Genomic DNA, 14932 nt, shown 5'->3' on the forward strand with positions numbered 1-14932 from the left:
CAGGATTCATTGGCTGATCTCCAATAAATAGAAACAAATCAATAATGTTCAATTTAGCAAATTACAAATTGTTAAATTATGTATTGATCAGGAATAGCATCGATATTTTAATCATCAATGCTATTGCTGATCAATTCATAATTTAACAATTTGTAGTTTGCTAAATTGAACCTTATTGATTTGTTTCTTCTTATTGGAATTTTAACCATAGAGAATAATTTTTTCATGTTTAGACAGTATTTTTTTTACAGATTTCAATAATTAGAGAGGATGGAGAATGTATACAGGACAACATGAAAATTATTGGTAGTGATGCATTTTCAAGCTTGCTATTGTGGTAAGTGCATATATATTTTGTACATAAATACAAATTGTTATATTACTGTTGGTTTAGCTCTTAGCGATGGATTGATTGCTTGTAATTTGTGCTGTGAATGCATACATTGAAAAAAGGACACACAGCAAAATACCAACTTTATGAAAAATTGTCTCAGTGTGAGTCATGGTGGAAAAATAGACAATACAACTACATTCTGAGTAACAAAATTAAGTGTTTATTGTCATACCAGTTGATAGACAATCCAGGTATAAATATCAATTTTCTCATGTGAAATCTTTAACTACAATTGAGTTCTCATACTTGGTTAAATAACATCATATTATGTTGGATTAATGTGCTACAATCTTTTGCTGACTGCATTCTGTGTGATGTGGTTTAATTCTGCAATGCATCTTTGAGTAGCAGTTTCAGCAGAACTAATTTTGAGTAAATTGATATGCAAATTAATAATAGCCTCTGCTTCCTTTAGATATACCCTTTCCATATGCACTATGTGTTGTGTTTTATAATCTTATCAAGACCAGTTATTATGCATTTCATCACCAAAGTTTAAAACTGAAGACATGTATGTTTCAGTAAATAGTAGAAATCCTTTTCATTCTTCTCATTCCTCTCTCCATCAAAATGATATTCAGTGATGCATATGAAGAGGCATCATGTGAAATGATGGAAGGAGATGATAAAAAATTAATACAAAACAAATCAGAGAATTGTCAAGATAAGATTGACAGAGATTCTTATAACATTTCCTGGATTAATTTTATCAAGGGTATAACAAGTGTATGATAGAGTTAAATGCACCTTTGTAAGATTTATAGTGAAATGCTATATTTATGGACCCCTTCATGGATTACTGCCTTGTCGTGGCGAAGGGGCTTGCGTAATTCAATGAAGCTATGAGCTATGCCGTGCAGGGCCACCCAAGACGGACAGGTCATAGCTGAGAGTTCTGACAAAACGTGATCCACTGGAGAAGGAAATGGCAACCCACTCCAGTATCTTTGCCATGAAAACCCTATGGACAGTACCAAAAGGCAAAACGATATGACGCTGGAAGATGAGCCCCTCAGGTCGGAAGGCGTCCAATATGCTACTGGGGAAGAGCAGAGGGCTAGTACTAGTAGCGCCAGAAAGAATGAAGCGACTGGGCCAAAGCCGAAAGGACGCTCAGCTGTGGATATGTCTGGTGGTGAAAGGAAAGTCCGATGCTGTAAAGATTTTTTCTCCATAGGAACCTGGAATGTAAGATCCATGAATCAAGGAAAGCTGGACGTGGTCAAACAAGAGATGACAAGACTGAACATCGACATCTTAGGTATCAGCGAACTAAAATGGACAGGAATGGGTGAATTTAATTCAGATGACCATCAGGTATACTACTGCGGGCAAGAATCCCTCAGAAGAAATGGAGTAGCCTTCATAGTCAATAAAAGAGTAGGAAAATCAATACTGGGATACAATCCTCAAAATGACAGAATGATCTCAGTTCGAATCCAAGGCAAACCATTCAATATCACAGTAGTCCAAGTCTATGCCCCAACCACCAGTGCTGAAGAGGATGAAATTGACCGGTTCTATGAAGCCCTACAGCACCTTATAGAAGTAACACCAAAAAATGATGTCCTTATCATCATGGGGGATTGGAATGCTAAAGTAGGAAGCCAAAAGATAACTGGAATAACAGGCAAGTTTGGCCTTGGAGTACAAAATGAAGCAGGGCACAGGCTGATAGAATTTTGTCAAGAGAATACGATGGTCATAGCAAACACTCTTTTCCAACAACCCAAGAGACGGCTCTACACATGGACATCACCAGACGGTCAACACAGAAATCAGATTGACTATATGCTCTGCAGCCAAAGATGGAGAAGCTCTATACAGTCGGTAAAAACAAGACCAGGAGCTGACTGTGGCTCAGACCATGAGCTTCTCCTTGCAAAGTTTAGGCTTAAACTGAAGAAAGTAGGGAAAAGCACTAGGCCACTCAGGTATGAATTAAATCATATCCCTGTTGAATATACAATAGAGGTGACAAATAGATTTAAGGAATTAGATCTGATAGACAGAGTGCCTGAAGAACTATGGACAGAGGTTCGCGACATTGTACAACAGGTAGCAACCAAAACCATCCCAAAGAAAAAGAAATGCAAGAAAGCAAAATGGCTGTCTGAGGAAGCTTTGCAAATAGCTGAGGAAAGGAGGGAAGCGAAAGGCAAGGGAGAAAAACATAGATATGCCCAATTGAATGCAGAATTCCAGAGAATAGCTAGAAGAGATAAGAATGCCTTCTTAAATGAACAGTGCAAAGAAATAGAAGAAAACAATAGAATAGGGAGGACCAGAGATCTTTTCAAGAAAATTGGAGAGATGAAGGGAACGTTTCATGCAAAAATGGGCATGATAAAGGACCAAAATGGCAGGGACCTAACAGAGGCAGAAGAGATTAAGAAGAGGTGGCAAAATTACACAGAGGAACTATACAAGAATGAGCTTAACGTCCCAGATAATCACAATGAGGTGGTCACTGACCTCGAGCCAGACATCCTAGAATGTGAGGTGAAGTGGGCCTTAGAAAAGCTGAGCAACAACAAAGCTAGTGGAGGTGACAGTATTCCAGCTGAGCTATTCAAAATCTTAAAAGACAGTGCAGTAAAAGTGCTACACTCAATTTGCCAGCAAATTTGGAAAACTCAACAGTGGCCACAGGATTGGAAAAGATCAGTTTACATTCCAATTCCAAAGAAAGGCAGTGCCAAAGAATGTTCAAACTATCGCACCATTGCACTCATTTCTCATGCTAGTAAAGTCATGCTTAAAATCCTACAAGCTAGACTTCAGCAGTATGTGGATCGACAACTACCAGAAGTACAGGCAGGATTTCGAAGAGGCAGAGGAACTAGAGATCAAATTGCCAACATACGCTGGATCATGGAGAAAGCTAGGGAGTTCCAGAAAAACATCTACTTCTGCTTCATTGACTATGCTAAAGCCTTTGATTGTGTGGATCATAACAAACTGTGGCAAGTTCTTAAAGAGATGGGAGTACCAGACCATCTTATTTGTCTCTTGAGAAACCTATATGCGGGCCAAGAAGCAACAGTGAGAACTGGACACGGAACCACTGATTGGTTCAAAATTGGGAAAGGAGTCCGGCAAGGCTGTATACTGTCGCCCTGCCTATTTAACTTATATGCAGAGCACATCATGAGAAAGGCAGGGCTAGATGAATCAAAAGTTGGAATTAAGATTGCCGGAAGAAATATCAACAACCTAAGATACGCAGATGATACCACTCTAATGGCAGAAAGTGAAGAAGAACTAAAGAGCCTCTTGTTGCGGGTGAAGAAGGAGAGTGCAAAACTTGGGTTGAAACTTAACATTAAGAAAACCAAGATCATGGCATCTGGCCCTCTCAATTCCTGGCAAATAGATGGGGAAGAAATGGAGGTAGTGACAGATTTTGTTTTCCTGGGCTCCAAGATCACTGCAGATGGGGACTGTAGCCAAGAAATTAAAAGACGCTTGCTCCTGGGGAGGAAAGCCATGGCAAATCTAGACAGCACACTAAAAAGCAGAGACATCACCCTGTCAACAAAAGTGCGTATAGTCAAGGCTATGGTCTTCCCAGTTGCAAGGTATGGCAGTGAAAGTTGGACCATAAGAAAGGCTGAGCGCCAAAGAATTGAGGCCTTTGAACTATGGTGCTGGAGAAGACTCCTGCGAGTCCCTTGGACCGCAAGGCGATCAAACCGGTCAGTCCTAGAGGAGATCAATCCTGACTGCTCTTTAGAAGGCCAGATCCTGAAGCTAAAACTCAAATACTTTGGCCACCTAATGAGAAGGAAGGACTCACTGGAGAAGAGCCTAATGCTGGGAAAGATCGAGGGCAATAGAAGAAGGGGACGACAGAGAATGAGGTGGCTGGATGGAGTCACTGAAGCAGTAGGTGTGAGCTTAAATGGACTCCAGAAGATGGTAGAAGACAGGAAGGCCTGGAGGAATGTTGTCCATAGGGTCGCGATGGGTCGGACACGACTTCGCAGCTAACAACAACAACATATTTATGGATTTGGTTGCAAGTATTCTTGAAAAATATTTAATTGGACATTTTATTCAACTTTCAACTACAAATGAAGACATGACTTCTACTACTACTCAATCACTACTCAAAATCACATGTTTAGGAATAATCATGATAGTAAAACACAACAGCAGTGAATAAGACACAATACACCATAGTAGGGAAGGGACTTTTTCAAAACACATACATGCAATGAAATTACTATGGAAGGTGGCCCCAAACTATGGAGATTCTACCTGGGTAAGATTTAAGTAGTCCTGGCAGTGATGGTTTAGAAATATCACATACAGCTGAATTTCTTCTTAGAACATGTTACATACAGTGCTATCTGGTATTTAGTCTCCAAGATGAAAAATTAGATAAAGAATTCTGATATAGTCCAGCTAATACTACACTCTTGCTGTATTTTTCTAATAAACACAAAACCTAAGTAGACTTTGCTTGAATCCAAATTACAATTTCCATTCCTAAAAATAATTACACATTTATGAAAATTGCAGAGCTTCTGAAATGAAAAAAAGCAAAATTACATGGCAGTTGTTGCCTAATCAGAATCTGGGTATACCCTCTACAAAATATCGATAGAGATGAAAAACCTAAGCCACTGCCATGTTATTTAAAGAATAACACAGATGGAATACCTCTTGTTACACATTTCCTGATGGACGTCTCTGCTTTCATTTATGTTCTGTTACGCTTAAAGAACCCCAAACATAGTTATAGCAGCAATTTATAGTGTACTATCACTATGGAAAATCAGATGGAGTCAAGTTTTATAACTCCATAGTTATGGTTGGATGATTATAAATGGTAACCAAGAAAATCTCTCTCACAAGTTAGCATTTTTGAACTATACACTTACTTTTGCCTTTTGCATTGACAGTATGAACTACGTCCATTATAACTATAGTGATTTCTTGACACCTTTCTACAATTGTGATTTATAGGCTTTTATAGTATTAGCCAGACATATGTGACAGCATGAAGCCTATCTTCATTATCAATGTTTTGGCACTGTGATAGCTGTATGGTACTATAAGAGCTATAAATTACTATTGCAGAAAGGTGTCAGTCCAGAAAGTACTCTTATGCAGTCTTTGTGCAACAGTGATTACATCATTAGATATATCTTTTAGTGTCACATTAATTTCATTACTAGGGTTCTGGCAATCATGTTGTTTATTCATTTCTTGTAGGAAAACAAAGAACTTGGATTGCAACTAGAAGCTACTATTACTTTGAAAATAGGCATTATTGATCTTCATAAAACATGATCAGGAAAGCATATTAACTGAAGATTCTGTATTGAAAACATGATTTACAGATTGATAGTTGCTCCTAATCTTTATATTGAGAGCAGAGGCTGTTTCTTATTTGAAGCACATCAACCTCAGGACTGTATTGTTTTGGAACATTCTGCTCCAACAGGTGAGTGTGATTATTGAAAACATTTGATTCTAAAACAGCATTTGGTTTCTATAAGATAATATGATTTATTCACAGTGAAAGGCATAGTTATTTCCCAGGCTGCCCTTGAGTAACATCTAATAAAGGTTTTCCAGCATAGATTTATTGCTGTTTGAAAATTGCTTTCTCTCTGTACATCTCTTGCTTTTTCTGTGTTTTCCCCCCTAACTCAATTGGTATACATAGCGGAGATATAAGAGTTGTCATTTAAAAGGACATTATCGAAAAATATTCCTTGATGGATGGTAATAAGCATTGTGGTGTAATTCTTTCTGGGAAATGATTATAGAATTCTTGTATTGCCATGATGCAAACGTTTGACCCTTCTATTGATCTGCCTCAACTAAAACCCTCCTTTTTTTGTTCTCTGCATTATGTATTAGAAGTGTGTCATGTGGCCACTATTTTTATTCCTTCCAGATAGAAACTCCATAGATGTGCTCCTACCATCTTTGATATCCTAGCCTTGAGTCCTCATCTATATTTTTCTACTCTTCCTTTTCCCTTTTTTAAATTTCATTTCTGGTGAAGCTATTCTGCATCTTGAGGGTTGTTTTTTCCCCAAAGCAGGGGAAACTTATAGAAACTGAGACAAGAACATGTTTTTATTATCCTTTGTTTTGTTAGAGATAAGAACTGCTCCATGTTTATGCTATGGAGACAAATGGCATATATTGCATGTATAGCTCATTTTGTAATCATGGATATAGGCATGCTCAATGAGGAGTAAGGGAGTAAAGTGATATATCTACTTGAAATGGATAGTCACAGGACATGGTTAAATCAAAATAAGAGTATGTCCTTAATAGTAGATGTTTGAATGGGAAGAAATTGTTTGTTTATGATCTCAGGAAAGCAGACACTCACAGCATACACTGAATTATGTTTAACTCATAATGTTTGCATTTGTTTTAGGAATTTTGTAGCTTAGTGTATTAGGTGAATTTAATCTATTCAGTTAATATTTTGGGAGATCCCAGAAAATGATTTAATTTAGTAATTCATCGGAGGAGAGGTGAATTATGAATTTAATATAGAAATTAAAAGTATAAAATGAACTCAGTCAGCACACTTCAGTCATGGCTGAATTGGAATGATTGCGCTCTATATGTTTAGTACTCAAGTTCATTTCCCACAATCCAACAAAATTACATAGTTTTATATTCCTGCAGTTTGATATCTGCAGATAAAAATTGTTGAAAAGTTATGCATAATTATAGCCAAATCAAAACTCTGCCAATCAACAGACACAACTTGCACCTAAACATTTTGCATATGTTAAAGATTTCTTATTAAGATGGATGTTTTTTTCCCTCAGCAGATGTTATTTTCAGCAAAACATGGTTTTAAATATTGTTTTGGCAGGAGTTCAATGCCTTTGCAATGAATAATGTGCACTTTGATATTTAGCTTGCTTGTGCAAATGCTGCCATTGTATCACAACATTGTGCTAAGCAGTTGGCCATAATCTTCTGGGAACATAGCAGTGTCTTCTTAATCCTAGTATATTGTTAAATATGTTGGGCTAATCCAACTTTTCCCCCCTTCAAGATGAAGAAAGGTGAGTAGTGAATTTAACTCAATATATAGACTCTGTCTCTCCATGTGGGCTTCCTCATCACCTTTCATAGTTTCTCATTTGTATATAATAATCTGGCATTTTAATCATGATAGTTTTCTATCATATAATTTTATCATCCTTCATTCACTTGATGAATTTGCACTCTATACAACTCTTTGAAACTTTATAAAAATTTGCAATTGGTGAGAGTGCTGAAAAGTTGGTTGATGTCAGCTGAGTTTTCTACTAAAGAAGTTATAATCTAAGAAGTTTCTGAAGTATCTTCCATGTTTCAGTTACTCTCTAAAGGTAAAAAATGAAATGGAGATCAAGAGGAAGGTAATTAATATTATCACTATTATCTTATTGCCCATGTTCATAAGGAAGGAGCACTGAAATACTCATTTTACTGTCCAAAAATGACAACTGAAAGTCATCTAACAGGCACTTTTGATGTAGGACTTTTCTTTAAAATAAGATATATGTTTAATAGTTTTAGAATTGTAATTTCCTGTACATGATAAACATTTCATATTACATATTTTGTGTTCCTGATGAATATCATGCACACATAGTTAAACATTCAGTATTTAGTACAATTTAGTACATTGACACAATGATGACATTTTTGGTGGAAGTAATGTATTGTTGAAACAAAATAAGTTATGCTGGTTTTATAATAAATTGGAAATTACAGATGTTTTGTTTCAATTTCAGTTGATGATTACTGGACTCTGGAATCTTGCAGATGTTTCTATTTAGATCTCTTCCTATTTGAAGGGTTATGGGTAATACTAGCAATAATAATATATGGGATGAACAAACCTACTTTTCACCCTGTGCATACAAGAACACAGTGAGAAAATAAATTCATTAATGTAATAATAATAAAAAAGGCTTGAGCACACTGACAGCAAGGTATGTCCTGATGCAATATGTAACAAGAACTGAATAAGAAGAATGACTTGCAAACTACTTGTCTGAAATGGTATAGGTTCTCCTGCTCAAGCAGGGGGCTGGACTAGAAGACCTCCAAGGTCCCTTCCAGCTCTATTCTGTTCTTCATATGGCTGTTGACATGGGTCTCTTATGAAACACAAACCTAACTTCTATACTGTAAATCCACTACTCTTCCTTCTTTGCTATTCTGTCCATTGTGACAGTTTAGTTAATACTGATAAGTGGTACCATTAACATTTTGGTGCAGGACTTTCTTCTCCCAGGCATGTAAGAAGTCTAGGAAGAAGTCAAAATTCTTCTTCTAACATTTCCCCAAATTTACAAAGAACATTTTGTGGTTCTTATTTCAAGTTGCAAGTGAACTTGCAACTTGGAAATGCACAAATTGTTTTCCTTAACTTGTGCCGTATTCAAACTGTAAGGACAGCAACACTTACCAGTCTCATTTCTGAGCCAGAATATGGCAGTTGGAGCAGCAAATTTTAGACTGGTATAGCCTTCTCTTGGCTGAAGGATCAGTGGATTTCATGTTAACATAGCTCTCTGACTGTGTCCAGAGGCTGTCAAGGTAATAATTATTTTATCCAGTAATAAATTCTTCACACTGGCAACTCTCCTAACCTTGGAAATTTGGATGTCAGCAACACATCAAGAGTGCGCCAAGCTGGGAGAAGTTTCATTATATTACTGTATGTGATTTATGGTCATGACAAAGAGTAGGATTTGGGGGTCAATAAACATGCGGGTTGAACTGATGGCAATGTTTTTGTGCTGCTTTAATTTTCAGGCAGTGTGTTTAACTACAGCAGACAAAATAATTAAAGACTGATATTTATTTCTTCTTTTAGATAGCTGTCTGACTGCATAGTATTGAAATTAGCAAATGATGTCTCCAAAGAGCTTAACGTTAAAAACATTAACATCCTGAACGCTGACAGCCCCTTGGATGTTGTTTCTTCTTGATTTCATTCCTTTTCCTCTTCTCTCTCCCCACCACTGACCTTGGCTTCATTTGTCCCAGCTGCACTTGCATCCAATTGGCTGCAGTGAATTTATGTGATTTGCCTCTGAGCATGTGCAGCATCATCACACCACCTATAGCACGGGATGGCATCAGCAGAATCACGTGAGTCAATACAGCCAATACGAGCAAGTCAGTGAATCGTTTAATAAGACTAAGGACAATGAAACTACAATAAACAAGGGGAGAGATTGCAGCTCAGAAGAAGAGCATAAGCTTTTTAAATGAAAATTATCTGAAGATTAGTGCTAGGAGTCTCTGGGTTTTTAAAAGATTCAGGTTTGAGAAGACAGAAATATGGCATCAAGAATATTAGAAATTATATAAATGTGATTGGAACAAATGCTTAAGTGCTACTGAAAATTGAAAGATGCTTTTTACCCAGTACTTCTTTGTATGAATTATTCACCTTTGTGGACTGTTTATCTCAGTTTGTGTAAGTCGTTCTGCTGCAGTAGAGCATAAACAGTGGGCTGTGAAATTCTCTTCTTGTCTTAAATGCTGCAGAATGTGTGATCTCAGGGTAATTTTATGGGATGAAAATACTAGCAGACAGTGTGTTGTTTACTGGAAGACATCAGAAGACATTTATTATTTATTGTGCTGCATTTTATGGCTAAGCTCTGAGCAGCAATATAGCTACTGCCAGCAGCCTTAGGAAGACATGTATGGAGTGGATTAAGAATAAACATGTACCTTAACACAACTTCAGTGGACCTCTGGCCTTGCAAAACAATGGTTAATGAATGTCTGTCTTCCTGAAGAAGGACTAAAGCATGGGAAGGAGATGTGTAGGTTTGTTCCTGAGCAACTCAGCCAAGTTTACCCTTAGTTTACAATGGCCAGAGCTGGAAAAAAGAAACAGTGATGCCTCTGACTAGATAGCATGCCAGGATGCTTACCCTGTCCATTTCTGCATTACAGAGGAAGAAAGTTCCCTTTTCAACTTTTTATTTAATTACTGAAGAAAATTTATATAGCTGCCCAACTCATTCTCAGTGACTCCACGCTGCTTATCAGGATAAAAACCCAAGGTAAAAGATTAATAAAAAAATAACTCTCCACCTCCTGGTGACAAGAGTCAAATAAGCTATTTAATAGGCTCCATCCCACTCTTGGGTCCCCAGACTTGTTGGCAAAACCAGGTCTTCAGGGCCTTGGGAATGAGTTCAAAGTGGGGGCTAATCTTATCTCTGTGAGGATGATGTTCCATAGGGAGGGAGCCACCATGAAGAAGATCCTTCTTCTTGGTCCTGCTAGATGGACCTCCTTAATGGAGGGTAGCCATAGCATTCCCTGCCTCCTCACTCTGGTAAGTCAGGTAAGATGTGCCTGGGAAAAGATGGTCCTTCAAGTAACCTGGTCCCAAGCCATTAGGGCTTTGAAAGTGACAACCAACACTTTGAATTGGACCCAGAAGCTAACTGGCAGCCAATGCAGTTCCCACAGGAGAGATGACACGTGCACATCTAGGCCTGTGCAATACTATGTGGGCTGCTGCATTTTGAACCAATTGAAGCTTCTGGATACTTTTCAAGGATAGCACCATGTAGCCCCACTCTCTTTCAGGGCTAAGCTGGTGATTATCTAATAGCTGTTGACAGTGCTTTTTTTCTAAAAAAAAGGTGCCGGAACACTCATCTTGTCGGGCGCAGGAGGCGGGGTGGTGGTGGCGGGGCGGCGCTGCTGCAGTCACAGGTATGAAGGGTGTTGGCAGCGGGCTCCCCTCCCTGGGGCCGGAGCTGGCACAGCTGGTGCTGTGGGAGCAGCAGAGCCCACTCTATATGGCAGGGCTCTGCTGCTCCCACAGGGAACATCTGCTGCACCCTCAGGGAACATCTGCTGCCGGCATCAAGCTCCCTGCGCCCTGTGCGTTCCCACAGAGAGGGCCTCCTCAGGGTGCCACCGGTCAGAGAATGCCGTCTGGTGGCCCCCAGGGGGAGATCCTTCTCTGTGGGCGCCCCGGAGCTATGGAACCAGTTACCGGTTGAGCTCCGGACGGCGCCCGATCTGCGCTCCTTTCGCCGCGATCTGAAAACATACTTGTTCGAGCAAGCCGGCCTGGCCTGAGGGGGGATTGGTGGGGTTTTTTATCATTCTTATTGGGGTTTTTACTATGTATCTATTGTATTTTAATCGGGCATGCATTTAATTATCTTTTAATTTTTGTAAACTTCTGTGTTTTATTCTTCCCTGTACACCGCCCTGAGTCCTTCGGGAGAAGGGCGGTATAGAAATGATAATAAATTAAATTAAATTAAATTAAATGCGGGCAGCGGAGGTGGTGCGGGCCAGGCGATGTTTTAATCTTATGATTTTAAAAATATATTTTTTCTATTGTAAGTTTCCCCAAACCTTGCCATGTGGATTGCATATAAATATTATATAATTGGTAAATAAAGGTAGAACATATGTTAAATATACATCAAATGATAATATGCTTCCCTACAAAGTCAATTCTTGCTCAATGACAGACCAAGGAGTTAACTCGGAAAGGCAAGAGGAAAATCTAGAAGAGGTCTGTGCAGCTCTTCAACATCTTCATCAACGATTTGGATGAGGGGATAGATGGGGAACTCATCAAATTTGCAGACAACACCAAGGTGGCAGGAATAGCCAATACTCTAGAAGATAGGCTTAAGATACAGGAGGATCTGGACAGACTCAAACACTGGGCACTATCTAACAAAATGAAATTCAATTGTGAAAAAAGTAAGGTTCTACATTTAGGCAGGAAAAATCAAATGCACAGGTATAGTATAGGTGGTACCTTGCTCAATAGTATCAACTGTGAGAGGGATCTCAGAGTCCTAGTGGACAATCACTTAAATATGAGCCAGCAGTGTGCTGCAGCTGCCAAAAAAGCCAACACAGTGCTAGGCTGCATTAACAGACGGATAGAATCAAGATCACGTGAAGTACTAATACCACTTTACAATGCCTTGGTACGGCCACACCTGGAATACTGCATCCAGTTTTGGTCACCACGATGTAAAAAAGATGTCGAGACTCTAGAAAGAGTACAGAGAAGAGCAACAAAGATGATTGGGGGACTGGAGGCTAAAACATATAGGGAACGGTTACTGGAATTGGGTATGTGTAGTTTAATGAAGAGAAGGGTGAGGGGTGACATGATAGCAGTGTTCCAATATCTCAGGGGCTGCCACAAAGAAGAGGGAGTCAAGCTATTCTCCAAAGCACCTGAAAGCAGGACAAGAAGCAACGGATGGAAACTAGTGAAGGAGAGAAGCAACCTAGAACTAAGGAGAAATTTCCTGACAGTTAGAACAACTAACCAGTGGAACAACCTGCCTCCAGAAGTGGTGAATGCTCCAACACTGGAAGTTTTTAAGAGGAGACTGGCCAGCCATTTGTCTGAAATTGTATAGGGTTTCCTGCCTGAGCAGGGGGTTGGACTAGATGACCTCCAAGGTCCCTTCCAACTTTCTTCTTCTTCTTCTTCTTCTTCTTCTTCTTCTTCTTCTTCTTCTTCTTCTTCTTCTTCTTCTTCTTCTTCTTCTTCTTCTTCTTCTTCTTCTTCTTCTTCTTCTTCTTCTTCTTCTTCTTCTTCTTCTTCTTCTTCACAACTTGTAGAAAGGAAAGGCCCACACTGATAAATTAAAAATCTTTGTGGTCTGCAAAGGAATGCTGGTGGGCTAATCAATGATTTGGTGACTAGAGGAGCATCTACAGTGTTGGAGCTTGTGGTCATGGTAAGCCATGGAGGTACTAGGCAACATGACTTTCAGGGAAGTGGTGGTGATTTTATTACTTAAAAAAAAGTCTGTGCTCTGTCCAAGGGTTCTTGGTAGGCTGCATGTACAGGCCTGGTCTAGAATTTATTTTGGAGCATTCAACTATCTAGAGCAGGCATGTCAAACTCATTTTGTTTGAGGCAACTTTTTATAAAAGAATTGCCATTAATTTGTTTTAATAAAATAATTTAAATCAATTTTTCACTTGATTTCAAATTAAATGAATGAGATTTTTTTTTAGTACAATTGCCAAATGCAATAAACTGGTTTTAGGTATATGTTACTGGAAGGAAAAAGCAATCCCTGTTGCGTTACTGATCCCAGAGAAACATTTGCATGTATGCAGGTATCCTTAGGGTGCCATAGTTATGGATGAGAAATATTGTTTGCAAAGTTGGCATTTCTGGATGTAATACAGATATTTTGGACTTATTTTTGTTTCTTTGCATGTTTGATATTTTTAAAAAGGCATATGCTACTGAGTACGCTTATGCACATATGTAACATGATCACTGCTTGTCCAAAATTTTACTATACAGATAATACCCCCAGAAATTATTTTAGCCTTTTTAATAAATGTTGTTATTGATGTTAAGCTCACCAGGGAAAACATTATATATATTGTTATGTATATACTAGGTTAATTATTTAAAGACTGAAGTGCAACATAACTAATTCTAAATAATCTATTTTTCAAAACACACAACAGTCCAAACAGTAAAAGTAAAGTCCAAATTAAGAATATTTCATTCTTAAGAATTGTTTAGATTCAAAATAGTTTTCAAGAGTGTACAAAAGATACTATTTTTTCTAGAATCAGCTAAATTAGACATATTACATTGAGAAAAATGTTTCTCATGTCTTTCCTGTTACCTTTGATTTCATTGCAGAGATGTTAACATAAGAAATAGATTATTTTGTTATCTAATTTTACCTTCCAAAAGACAGAAGCAGATGAAAAATGTGAGGTTCTTTCCTGTTGGCTTTTCTGAATTAGCTGTTTTAGATTCTAAAAGTTTAGTTCTTAAAGAAGTAATCCTGTAAATAATTTTAATGTCCTCCTCTAGTGCAGGCTCTTTTATGACTCGTGGACTTCAACTCCCAGAATTCCTGAGCCAGCATGGCTCAGCTTGGAAACCTCTCCCTTTCCCCTCAGCATGGCTGGCTCAGGATTTCTGGGAGTTGAAGTCCACGAGTCATAAAAAAGAGCCAAGATTGCTAGCCCTGCAATAGGCTTAGGAAAACCAATAAGGGAGCTGGGTTGGGGTTTTTTGTTTTTGTTTTGCAAAAAAAAAGGTTCCGGAACGCCATTCTGAGCGTTCTATGAGAAAAAAAGCCCTGGCTGTTGAATACTTCTTCAATGCTATCTCTGTATTCTAAAACAGAAAGGTGAAAACCCAGTTCAATGAATAACATGGAAAGAACTAGGGATATCCATGAGGATGTAAAAAAAGGGAAAATGGAGGTTACAACTATGTGATTGAAGTCTGTTTAAAGCATATAAAAAAGGGAAGGGCTTTGCTTGCATATCATGATTTTTTTTTAAAAAAAAAAACCCTCTCCAACACCCCTCCCCCCAGATGGATACCCTGATAAGAATATTACACATACCCCTTAGTTGGTATTTAAAACTTTACTGGAAGCTATGAGACTCTTGCAACCAGCTGACTCAGAGTGGGAAATAGAAAGGACAGCAGTGAAGAAGGAATTTAGTCTAGCTTGAAGCCATGGAGCCACTACCATGCAG

This window comes from Vipera berus, assembly GCF_964194415.1.
Source record: "Vipera berus genome assembly, chromosome: 1".
Classification (NCBI taxonomy): domain Eukaryota; kingdom Metazoa; phylum Chordata; class Lepidosauria; order Squamata; family Viperidae; genus Vipera; species Vipera berus.